Source organism: Protopterus annectens, chromosome 14.part0, assembly GCF_019279795.1.
Source record: "Protopterus annectens isolate FY-2018-M chromosome 14.part0, PAN1.0, whole genome shotgun sequence".
NCBI lineage: Eukaryota > Metazoa > Chordata > Ceratodontiformes > Protopteridae > Protopterus > Protopterus annectens.
The window spans coordinates 1,006,442,714-1,006,455,960 of NC_056748.1; positions in this window are offsets into that span (position 1 = coordinate 1,006,442,714).

Consider the following 13,247-nt stretch of genomic DNA (forward strand, 5'->3'; position numbering starts at 1 on the left):
GTTCAATCACCATATGAGATTGACTCAGGGTATGGTCAAACAAGACAGATGTCTAGCACGGGTCAGGAATGCTATTTTCTCTTGCAGCAGAATGATCGAACTGCATGAGACACTCTCACAGTGAGAGGGTGGAATAATAACATTAAGGCCGAGGCCTGTACTGCCATGGGTGCTGCAACAACTGCCTGTACACAATGTGGCACTGACCATGCCACAGTGTCCAACTGCGATGAGTAGTAAGCTATGGGACGTTGCTTACTTCCATGCTGTTGCATCAAGACTGACGTCATATATCCCTGCTTACATTCTACAGTCTGACAACATCTGTTATGATTATTCGGGAGACCTAATACAGATGTTGAAGCTATCAATCGTTTTAGTCTGCAGAAAGCTGTTTCTGCTACTGGAATCCAGTGTAGTATATGTTGTGCTGCCATAGGTGTATTAAAGATTAAAGCAGACAATAGAGCAGATTCCAAAGCATTGTTTGGTAACCAGCTTTGACAAATGTTAGTCGGCCCAGGAAGGACATCATTCCCTTCTTGGTAGTTGGCTTGGGTGCTTGTGAAATTGCTGCCTTCCTATCGTCATGTAATGTTCTACCCTCCTTGGATACCACATATCCCGGTACTTGACCTGTATTCTCTGTAGTTGCAATTTATGCTTGCTTAATTTATGTCCCTGTTCTGCTGAATATTTCAATAATGCTATTGTATCTTCCCTACATTGCTGCTGGGTAGGGGCCGCAAGCAGAATATCATCCACATAAAGCAGAACTTGACTGGCCCGGTGGAGTAAACACCGGAATGTTGCTAGCCATCTCCTGTGCGAATATCGTTGTACTTTCACAGTATCCCTGCGATAGCCGGGTATGGCTGTATCTGTTACCCTGAATGTACATGCAAAACAATACGGACTATCTGGATGTATAGGTATTGAGAGGGAAGCATAGCTTATATGTACCACGGTAAGATACTTCTGTGGCGGGTTCATAGCATTCAATATAGTGTGTGGGTCTGGCACCATCGGTACCCTAGGTATTATTACATGATTTACAGCTTGTAAATCCTGTACCATCCGCCATTCCCCCTTTGCTTTTCTATCAGAAGATACAGGGGTATTGCATGGTGAATAGTGATTACTTTGTAGATGGGGAATTCCCTCTGTGACTTTACAGATATCTTCTGGTGTCCACGGTCTATACACTAAAGGAGTTGGGTCCTGGCCTTCCTGTCCTGCATGAGGTTCGGTACTTCAATTAATTGACAGATATCCTCACTCTGTTCTAGTGACTGTCTTCTTACTTGAGTGTCCCTAGGTATGTTACGAGTTCGGGATGTGGTTTCAATAGCTTCTCTTACATTTGGTCGTTGTGATACCTCTGTTGCCACAGGATAACGTGGGGGGGACTAGCCTGCCCTCCCACTTCATATCCTGGATGTGGTATCGGAGGTGGTAGGGGGGTGGGGGGGGTCTGTCGCTACTACTGTATTATTATCTTCTTTGTAATGATGATGCTTTCGCATTTCTAGTGTTCTGTTCCCTTCGGTTCACTACCTCAATCCACCTATGTGCTTGACGGATACCCAATTGTCGCTGTTTTTTCGCCTGCACATCTTAGGGTTGCCACCTTTTCAAATGCAGAAAGTGGGACATTAGTGTTAGGAACGTGTAATTTGGCAGGGCAAAACATACCCACGGCCAGTACTAAGGACAGCAATTCACTTTTTGCCAGGAGAGCAACCTATTCTTGTAGCATTTGAGTTGCTTATTCTGTTTATTATGATATTTTGGTGTTTCAGATACAAAATTACTGTTTTATGCTACCATTTAAGAAGATATCTGAGAAATCTTTGTCCTAAGATATCAGGACATTTGCCATTTGTTCAGTTTGTTTGCAGGACACAACTGGCCAAAGAGGGACTGTCCCTCACAAAGTGGGACAGGTGGTTACCCTAGAACATCTGCATCACATTTTCAGTGATTCCAATGTTTCAGTAACGATATTTTGTCTAATATACCATCAATGTCATATTTATTACCCCATTTTGCAGAATATCTCACATTATGTGCTCTCTGCAATTGCATATACTTCACGTCACCCGTCAAACGCGGATCTCATGATCTGTTTGTGCACTAATCTCCCATATCCTCTACACGACTGTTACGTAACCCTTCTCTCGTACCGTGGTATCTCCTTCCCTGTATCCACTGTAGTGTCTACAATGACTATTTACTCTACTCTGTGTTCCCCTGATCTATGTCCAGATTTAAAACTACTTGGATTGGTCTTCAACCTGCTATCACAACTGTTAACAGAAACACAATGTAGTCTGGTCCCTGATCTACAATAGAGACAAAGAGGCAAACCCTCCTTACCTGAGCCTCCTGTTTATGACTGCACGTTTTCTTCTTGGGATCCAGTTTTCCGCTTTTCAGCCACAGATCAGACAGTGGACAGCCTCTTTACACACAACAATTCAGTCGGAGGTCTTTTCACTCCAGAAGAACCATTTAGGCAAATTCTCCTGCGCAGATGTCTAACCACCCATGCACTCTGACCTGTAGCTTACCAAGGGAATTCCAGATGACAAGGACCACAATGTCAAATAAGTTGTTAAAACCAGACTGTTGAAATCAGTAGGCTTTTCTAGGTGACAGTCAATAACACAGGAAGCTCGGGTCCACAACGTTTTAGTAGTGTACACAGGCAGGCAAAATAATATACAGTCCAAGTATGAGAGTTTTGTCTGACTCTATACAGTAAGCAATTTCTTTATATAGTGTTTACAATCAGCTTTTTCCCACCTTACTGACGTGGTCGGTCACAGGGCATTTCCATCACTATGGTCCGCAATATTCTATACATACGTGGGTGCTGAGGTCATGCTTTTAAAATGTTTTCCCATGAGACTAACACAGCCTTGCAAGGCACCTGGTCAATTACAGTGTCCTTCTGTAATTGTAGCTGTTTCAAGGACCCTGGACTGTTCCGATACAATAGTCAGTTCATTTCTTAATACGTTCCTTTGTCTCTCTGGTAAGGAGTTGTACTCTATCTTCGATAGAGCTCACAAGGCCATCCTCCTCAGGGGAAGGGAGGATGTTATGCATGTACATACATTTATTTTTCTGTAACCCAGCAGATAATTAATGCTGAGAGACATAAGCCTGCTGTACTGGTTACTGCTAGGGTCAGAGTTCGATCACACTGCTGCTAAGCTTCACCAATTACATGCATGATCATTTCTACTGCCATATTGTATGGTACAATTCAATGCATTATATAGCATTTTGCTTCTAAACTGGCACTTCATATGTGTTTCTATATATATATTTCTAACAACATCCATCCGGCCATATGCATGTTGTTCCGTCCTTTACCTTGACCGTGTGTATTTGGCCGTCCGGCAACGCTACTCTCCACATGTGATGTCCCACCTTCCCCTTCTGTGCCTGTGGCACCCTGTTAGGACGTCCTGTTTGGTAGGCACATGTTCCGCTATATGTGTTTGACTTCTCTGCATAGCTAATCATCAATGCGGTGGTTCAACAACCCGACTTGTCCACATGTGTACAGTTATGTGCACCGTGGCGTGTGCAAACCTATATGGTTTGTACGGGTACATACCACATGCGGGATGTACACATTCTGCAGACACATTCACATGCAGCCATTTCCATATCTGTACCTGAGGTGGGTTGGTGACATGTGGGGTACATATTTGCCCGCGTGGCACTGCCTAACACAATACTTCTTACCACATTTCAGGTATGCCCATTGTGTGTAGGTGTGTAGCTACACAAGGATGCTAGCTGGTTTGGGTGCACAGGCGTACATGGGTGGGACTTACATGCTACAATGGGGCTATTGTGTATTACATCTGCATGCATGGGTCCTGCTTCTGGATATTACACTTAGACATACGCCGTCCTGTGTATGCGACAAACACGTTGCTGGGTGTGGGACATGTTGCTATGCACATGTTTGCCTGTGTTTAGGGTATCTTGGTTCCTTCCTGTTGTTATGTCGACACAGCTACCCGGCTGTGTGCTCTCACTACTGCTTGTGACCATTATGGTTGACACCTTTTCCAATGCCCATAGTGGGACATCTTTTGTGGAAACATTGGAATTTGCAGGACAACACATACCCACAGCAAGTGGAGTTGACATAACTTCACTTGTTTGCCATAATATACGCTTATTCTGTTAGCATTTGGGTTCCTTATTCAGTTTCTTATGCCATGTATGTGTTTCATATACAAAATATATATTTTATGCTACTATTTCAGGTATATTGCGGGAATATTTTTGGCAGGGAATCTCAGGTCATTTGCCAGTTTTTCGATCTTTGGCGGGACACATCTGTCCAATGAGGGACTGTCCATAGCGGAGTGGGACAGCTGGTAACCCTGGTGACCATGCCCATGTCGCTACTGGGGTTGCCACCTTTTCCAGTGGCCAAGGTGGGACATTTTCGGGACTCACATCAGATTTTACAGGCCGACACATACCCACGGTCACTATATAGCATAGAACTTCACTTGTTTGCCTAAATAAAAGCTTATTGTTGTAGCAGTTTGGTTGCTTATTCTGTTTCTTGTGACATTTAGGTATTTCAGTTACGGAAATAACCATTTCATGCAACCATTACATTAAATACGGGATATCATTATGTCCTACAATCTTAGCACATTTGCCGTTTTTAATATTTTTATCGGGACACAACTGCCCATGGAGGGACTGCCCTCGCAAAGTGGGACAGGTGGTAACCTTAGTCGCTACTCCTATGTCGCGGCACGCTGACATGCTGCGGTACACCTTCTCTGGGTATGCCCACTGACGGTGCATTGCGGGACAAACACGGTGTTACGCGTATCCTTTGTTCCTTGGACGGGTACACTTAGGGCTTTGTGGGTTGTATTTGCTTCTCCGTTTTGTTGGGACGGGTACTATGTTGCATACTCTACGTGCGTTTCATTCTGCATGGGCCCTGGCTGCTGCCATTACTATTATGGGCGGACCGTGGCAGTCAGCACATTAGGTTGCTCATCGCCTGCCGGCTTAGCCACGCCTCCGGACGCATCCTACTTGGGCTCGCTCACGTACACTACGCACGTGTCTGTGGTTGCGGCGCGCTCTCATTACTATGCATATGGCGCTACTACGCCGACTATTCACTGCACCGCCGGCGATGGCCTTACACCGGCCTTGCGCCGGGCTTCATGAATCCCGGGGCTTATCTATTAATACGCATTCTTCTTTCTTTCCTTCTTTAAATTGATTTTCTTTTGTCTCATTTTGAGTGAGCACAACTGCCTCACTTTCTTTTTCCTTCTGTAAGATGCACTCTCCCACTTCCGTTTTCCTGTCTAGGTTGTTTTTCCTATGTCAAGAGTGACTTGCAGAAAAAATTAGTTTTCACTTTTAATTTTTTTCCAAACACACAGACACCCATTGCTCAGAATCTGTCCTTACTTGAGTTGCCTGTCTTCCACTGAGAGAAGTGACTAGGCACTTATTTTAATGCACTAACGAAGTGTTTATTATTGATAAGTTTCTCCTCCTCAACACTCACCAGCTTCTTAGAATTCTCATTTCTGGGACATTCTATTTTCCACCGACAAAAAACTTAGAATTCTGCTGAGGCAGTGCATTCTCTGTAGTTCCTAACTTTTTTTTTGCTCAAATAATTGTATTGATTTTTTTCAAACAAATAACTAATAAACTTTACAGATCAAGCAAGAATAAATTGTAATGAACTATTTACAATATGTGCAATGGCCTCAAACCAAATAATGAAAAAAGGAAAACAATCATAAATACACAGACAAAAAGTTACACATTATTAAAAAATTGGCATTTTGCTTCTTCTCCTCTTATGACGATAAAATTGTGTCTATTTTAAGTTTCTCAATAAGGAAAAGAACTTTCTCCCAAGGATTATTAATCCATTTCCTAGGAAAGATTCTCATTTCCTTGACTTTGATTTCCAACAATGCTGCATCTTTCAATAGAATTAGAAAATCATCAAATGTTGGAATGATAGATGATTTCCATTTCCTTGTGATACATTTTTTAGAGACTGCCAGTGTAGTCCAAAGAAGATAAAGGTCTTTGTTCTCTGTAACAATAGTTTCATTTATATTCAGGAGGATTTGTGACTTTGACAAAATAAAGGAATCTGTAAAAATGGCTTGTAGAAATTCACCAATATCTTCTCAGAATTTTTTAATATGGGAACATTCATACATAATATGAGACCAATCAGCAACACATTTTGAAGAACATCTCCAACAAATTATCTCATTAGAATTGTTGGATCTAGTTATTTTGTTGGGTGTAAAAAAAGCTCTATGCAGAATCTTCCAAGAAAAAAAATTCCAACTTTGTATATTGGATGTTCACTTAACAGAATATAATAAACTAGTTTTAGTCTCATTTGATAACTACAGTGGATGTTCTTTAGTGATAAAATGCCAGAATTTCTGATTAGAGTTTATTTTGTAATTAATAATAATTTTATATAATTTTGAAGTTAAATTTGTCCAATTAAAGCCTCTATATATTACTTCATGTAAGCAAAATATAAACTTTGGTAGGATTTAAAAGAAGAATTGTCTATTGTTCTACATAAATCTTGTGCATAGGGTAATAAACTGCTAAGAGCTAACCAGTCAGAGTTTGATAAATTAAATGTATTAATTAACTGATTTACATTCATGACTGTCAGATTTTCCATGCATTGGTACCAGCATGTAAAGTTTTTTTTCTTTCCATAAATTAAGAGTATTTATAAGAATATTATTGAAAAAGTTTTTTGTAATTTTGAAGGAAGTTAATAACTGAAACCATAGTTTAATGTCAATAGTATTGTTTACAAAGCTTCAGAAAGTGTTATAAATATAATTTATATAGTTTAGATTGGTAGGTTTGGTAGAATTATATTGCAAGTTAATACAGATAATATGCCAGAGTTTATTAGTTTGTTCATTCAGTTGTAAGTTTTTTGTTAATTTACTTTCTTTTAGAAATATAGCAGTGTGTAAAGTTTTCTATGCAGAAGAGAATTTTGGATCTAACCAATTTATTACCGTTTCGAAAATGGATGCTTTAATATAAGATTCCAAATCAGGAAAATTAATTCCTCCCATTTCCCAAGGCCTAATATGATTTAGAAAAGCTATTCTTTTTTTTTTTTTTTTTTTGGTACCAAAGGAAATTTATAATGATTTTATTTAATTCTTTTAAGAGCTTTTTACTGGGAATTATAGGGATAGCTAGTGCAATGTAATTTATTTTTAGGAGAAAGACCATCTTTATTAACTGTAACCTATCTTCAAATGTTAAATACAGTTTATTCCATTTCCCCACTAGTGATTTAAGGGTATTCACAATATTACTGTAATTCATAAATAGAGTTAATTCTAACTTTTCTCACAAAACAATCCCTAAATAATTTAGAGAGGGAACCTGTTTTCAATTATTTGGTTTAAGTTAGTATTAGAGTTGTTTTTTTTATTTAACAATATATAGTTCGACTTAGAACTATTAATTCTTAAACCTGAGATATGACAGAAATTTTCAACTAATAGATTTAGTTCACTTAGTGACTCTTCTGAGTTTGATAAGGTGAGTAGAATATCATCGGCAAAGAGCATTATTTTGGAATTGAATCGCTTAAAAATGTCAATGCCTTTAATTTTAGGATTAAAACAAATAGCTGAGGAAAAAAAGTTCAATTGCTAGTGCAAACAGCATTGGAGACATGGGGCATCCCTGTTTACTACCCTTAGTAATTTCAATAGCTTCTGATGTAAACGGGCCTAATTTAACAAAGGCCAAGTTGTCTTTATAAATATTCTTTATTAAAGTTATGAATTGTGTAGGGAAAGCATAGATTTGTAGAATTTTAAAGAGATAGTTCCAATTTAATGAATTAAATGGTTTTTCAATGTCTAAGGTGACTATTAGGGCTTCATGTTTGTCTCTATTTAAAAAGTCTACAATGGTTAATATTCTTTGAATGTTATCATGGGTGTGTCTTTTATGAATAAAACCTGTTTGATCATCACTTATGACATGAATGAGTGCTTTATGATTCTATTAACCAGAATTGACATAATGATTTTATAGTCATTATTAAGGAGTGAAATAGTTCTATATGAACTATGAGTTAGGATTCTTGTTTTCCTTTAATATAGGTGTGATCAATGAATATCTCCATGAAGGTAGAATTGTGCCTTGTGAATATGTTTCATTTGGTGCTTTTTGCATAATTGTTATGACAGAAGCTGGAAATAACTTGTATATTTCTATAATGATTCCATCTATACCTGGAACTTTATTTTTACTTTCTTTAATTTTTTCATGTATTTTTGAGAGTAATTTGTTTTTGAATGTTTATGCTTAAGCTCTCTGGTATGTTGGTTAAATTTGAGGAATCTAATGTTGTTATGATGTGAATCATTATTATTGTAGTGTTTTGTAAAATGAGATTTAAAGGCTTCCAATATGTCACTTAAATCTGATATGTTTTTATTGTTTTTCCCTTCATGAATTATATTTGTGATTATTTCCAGTGGAATGTCTTTTTAATCTCATTGCTAGATTATGCATATATTCGGCAGAGACAGAGTAAGAATTAAATTTTAATTTTTCGAAAGCCAAATTGGTTTTGTGGGTTAATATATCATTGTATTGTTTATTTAATTCCCCAGTTTCTTTTTTTTTTTTTTTGCAATTGGATCCATCACATCCTTGAAGTTAATTTCTATAATTTGTTTTTGAATATTAACTAATTCTGACTCCCATTCATTTGTTTTGTTATTACACCAAGAAATAATTTTGCCATAAAGATATGCCTTTAGGGAATCCCATAGAATAACTATATTTATGTCACTAGTATAATTTGTATCTAAGAAGTATTGTATTTCCAAGTCCAACCATGGTTTAAACTGTTTTAACTTAGTGAAGTATGCTGAAATTCTTTTGGTAAAAGTCAATCTCTTAAAGTCCATTTGAAATTTAAGAATGAGTGAGTTATGGTCAGATAAGGGGCAGGGGATTATAGACAAATATGATATTTTTGTTTTTAAATCTTGAGGTACAAATATTTTGGCAATTCTTGTCTGGGTATTAAATCTATAATCACTGTGAGAAAATAATAATGAATTATCTTTTTTAAGACTAAATGAGTCTAATAATTGCAAATTATCTATCCATTTTTTAAGAGTTCTCCCTGTAGAAGTAATACGGAAAGGTCTTTTATTTGTAGTCTCCTGACTATCTAAAGTACAATTAAAATCCCCTCCCAAAATTAAATTACATTTCGAGGTTTTATTAATAAGATCTATATGCTTTTTAACTGTTCCCACTCCCATACCAGGAAACCAATATAAATTCACTAAGGTCCAAATTCTGTTACTAAATCTTATTATTACAATTGATAAAAGCTTTTTTTAATATATGATGAGTTAGATAGCTTTAGGAATCCACTTGGATTCCAAATGAATTTATCATTAGCTTTAAAGTGAGTTTCCTGCAAAAATACCACTTGCACTTTATTTAATTTTAGATATTTAAGTAAGTTGGATCTTTTCCTTGGGTTATTTAAACCATTTACATTTAAAGAGAGTAACACTATATCCATCCTATTAATTTACTATTGAAGACTATTTAATTGGAAATGGTGACACAATATTTTGTTATTTAATTGCTGTGTAACTTCCATACATACATTAAGTCTAATAAATAGATTGCTGATTCCCTTCACATTATATAATTTAGAACTTAAAAGAAGCCAAGAGAAAAAGTAAACATGTGTACAGTAGATAATGCCATATATATGTACAAACAGAAGGTTAAAGTAACATTCTAACAAACATGGAATGAAGAACATTCCCAATCTGAGAGAACTAAAAGGTTCAATCATTTTAACCCTCATTACTAAAAATAAACCAAAATAATGAGAAGTTAGAGACTCCATTGTGTGTTACTCTGGAGAGTATAAATTAAATCAATCCAAGCATAAACAACTAAATTTGACCAATGACACACATAAGTATATACTCGTTATGGAAAAACACAATATAGAATACTGATACTAACGTTGTCACACTATACATTTGTATGTGGTAAATCAAATACACAATTCCATTTAAGCAAGTATTTGTATACTACAGTTATATTATCATAAAAATGTGTTAAAATAATCCAGTTTCCTTCTATCACTAGTGAATCCCTATATATCAACCAATTAATTTAGTGTCCGCCTTATAGGATACATTATGGTCTGTGTTGTGAGATCTACTAACAATAGTATCAACTATAAAACCAGGTTTCTATTATTTATTGTGATGTCTTTACTTTAATATTTCCTTATTCCCTTCTATTAAGGAGGTAATAACATTTTAATACTGGATAATACTATCTTACTGTACCTTCCTTTACTCTATCCAGCACAATGTTGATTCAGTATTATCTAGGGATTAAGCTTACTAACCATGTTTATTTGAGATAGATTTTTAATAATAGCTAGTAAGGTCAATATTCACTTATTATCACAATCAGATCCAGAGCAGGAGAAATGTTTTTTCCAAAGCCCACTTTCACTGGAATGTTTGTCTAAATTATTCAAGAATTGTGTGTCACATAATTATGTTTTATATGAATAATTTCCAATAAAATATTTAGAAAAGATATCTGCTACTGTCTATATCACAACCAGAATAGTAGTGAATAAGTGTTTTCACACAATTCTTTATTTTTACAATACGATTTGTAAAGAAGAAACAGTATAGACACTCTCCCTTTTAACAGTGAATCACATTATTTCTAGAATCTATATTCACTCTAGTGAGGTTTTTTAAGAACAGGAATCCTAGTATTCTGTGTAAAAAGAAACTTCATGGTGTATACAAATGCTCCCTACAGCATTGCTGTACAAAAGAAGTTACATGTAAAAAAATTTTACATCATACTTATTACATTACCCTGTAATCCAATGGAGAACTAGTTTGTCATGAATTCCAAGTGAGCCTTAAATAGATTATTGCTTATGATATGATGTAAATATTTCTATCCAAATTTAGACAAGAGTTACAGTTTTGGTTCACAGACATACAATATTAATTAGAAAAAACAGTACATTTTAATGCTGTATCGCATTAACTGAGTATTGACAGTAAGTGAACCTTAAATGATGACACCCATTAAAGGAAGGTAAGGTATCCATTCTGTTCAGTTCCTAATACTGATGACTTTACAATATGGCCTGTTTTCAATAGAGGTAAATATTCCATTAAGTGTACAGTCCTGTAACTCAATATGGTTGTCTGAATTAAGTAACATACTAAAGACCATTTATTGTTATGTATTCTACATCTGCAATGTCATAATATAGCTTAATATTTCAGGAGTGAATTTTCTCATATTATATGCCTTAATAAAAGAATGAGTAACAGCTAATACCTTACACATCCTTTCCCATCTAAACATGTAGTTATTTCTCAATTCGTAACAAATCATTTCTTGTTACTATAATGTCTGTGATAATGCACAGGCATCCTAAGGTCTCATTCTTATTTTATTTGTTAACTAAGTTATGTGTAAACCATGAGAATCTTTAAATATATCTTATAAATGGAACTAATGTTATGTGACTCATCTTCACTCTCTATGTTCAAAAGGTTCCAGATGTATATACCTTGTTCATTTTAAATATTTTATCTGTATTTCCTAGTTGATTTATTTGTGAATAATGACCAGTAATTGTATGTGTTGTCAATAAATAAACTACACACATTTAAGAACCTTGAGATTTCCTTGCTTCATAACCTTTAAATCTTCTTATGTTCAACTAGTTAAACAGTTTAAAAGAACTACTGTCCCTTTAAGACAATAAGGAAGTGAATGGGGCATATATAGTTACGTCGCTAACATGTATTCCTACCGACTCATGAAAGGAGTTTATGCAGGACTGTACAAGATTCCTTCACTATTTTAGGATAATATTCACTATATTAACAAAAAAGGAGCTTGTACTGTACTACACGCTATACTGGAAGTGATTTCCTATCGTATGAACAGACAAAGTAGGTAAATATGTTTAACCAAGACATCATCGTATCTTTTAAATATTCTTCTAATTGTTTAAACTATCTAGTAGGCTGTAATGTCTCAAATGGAACACTATTAAGTGAAAGTGGTGTATTTTGTGCTTTTATTAAAGGAAACTAGCATTCTGTGCACAAGTTAATGTGCACAGCACATTAGCAAGCTCGCAAATTGTACAGAGGAGATTACTCACAAGTCTCGAGTACTGGAAAGTAATTTTTTTTTTAAAAAGTAGTTTAACTGAAAATCAAGACAGCACTTAATGCAATGACTCCACAGAAACTATGCACAGTCATGTCTAAACTAAAATCATATTTCATTACAGAAATGAAACAAAAAAATGCTTAAAACTCATATGTCACTTAGCGTCCAAATGCTTAATAAAATCAAGTATTACTCTGTATTTTCAGTGTTACATTTCAATGTACAGAATGTGTTAACTGATATCTACCCTATACATCATTTTCCTATACTTTCCCATCTCAAATTAGTGTAAACAGTTAAGTCAGACTGTTGTTATCAGTTTGTTGAATATGGAATAACAATTAAATCTAAAGTGTATATATGGAATAATGATATTAGTGAAAGATAATTTGTAAAATACTTGAGTGAATAAATAGACAATACATATTCCATTACCTTTAGCATGCAATTTTAGTATTAGTTGAATCTTTGAGAGAAGCAGTTGAGAAAATGCTTTTTAAATCAGTTCTTATGCTTTTTTTTCTTCACATCAATCCAAGTATTTTTCTCAGGGGATCTTTTCAGTGATGTAGTTAAAGACCAATCCATTTCCTCTGGAACTGTCATTATGTTATTGTTTTTGATGAAAGTAATTGCTTCCTCAATGTCAGTAAATGTCCTCATTTCATTTGAAAAAAAATCCTTATTTTTGCAGGATATGCAAGTTGGGCTTTTATTTTGTTTTGCTTGAGTAACTTCACGAGTGGCCAAGCTTTCTTTCACATTTCTAAAACTCTAGAGGAAAAGTCATTGTCAAATCTGATTAGATTCTGCTTATACTTCAATGGAGATTTTCTCCAAGCACATTTAAGAACTAATTCTTTGTCAAGATAAGAAAGAAATTTAACTACAATAGATCTGGGTTTGGATGTTGATGATGAATG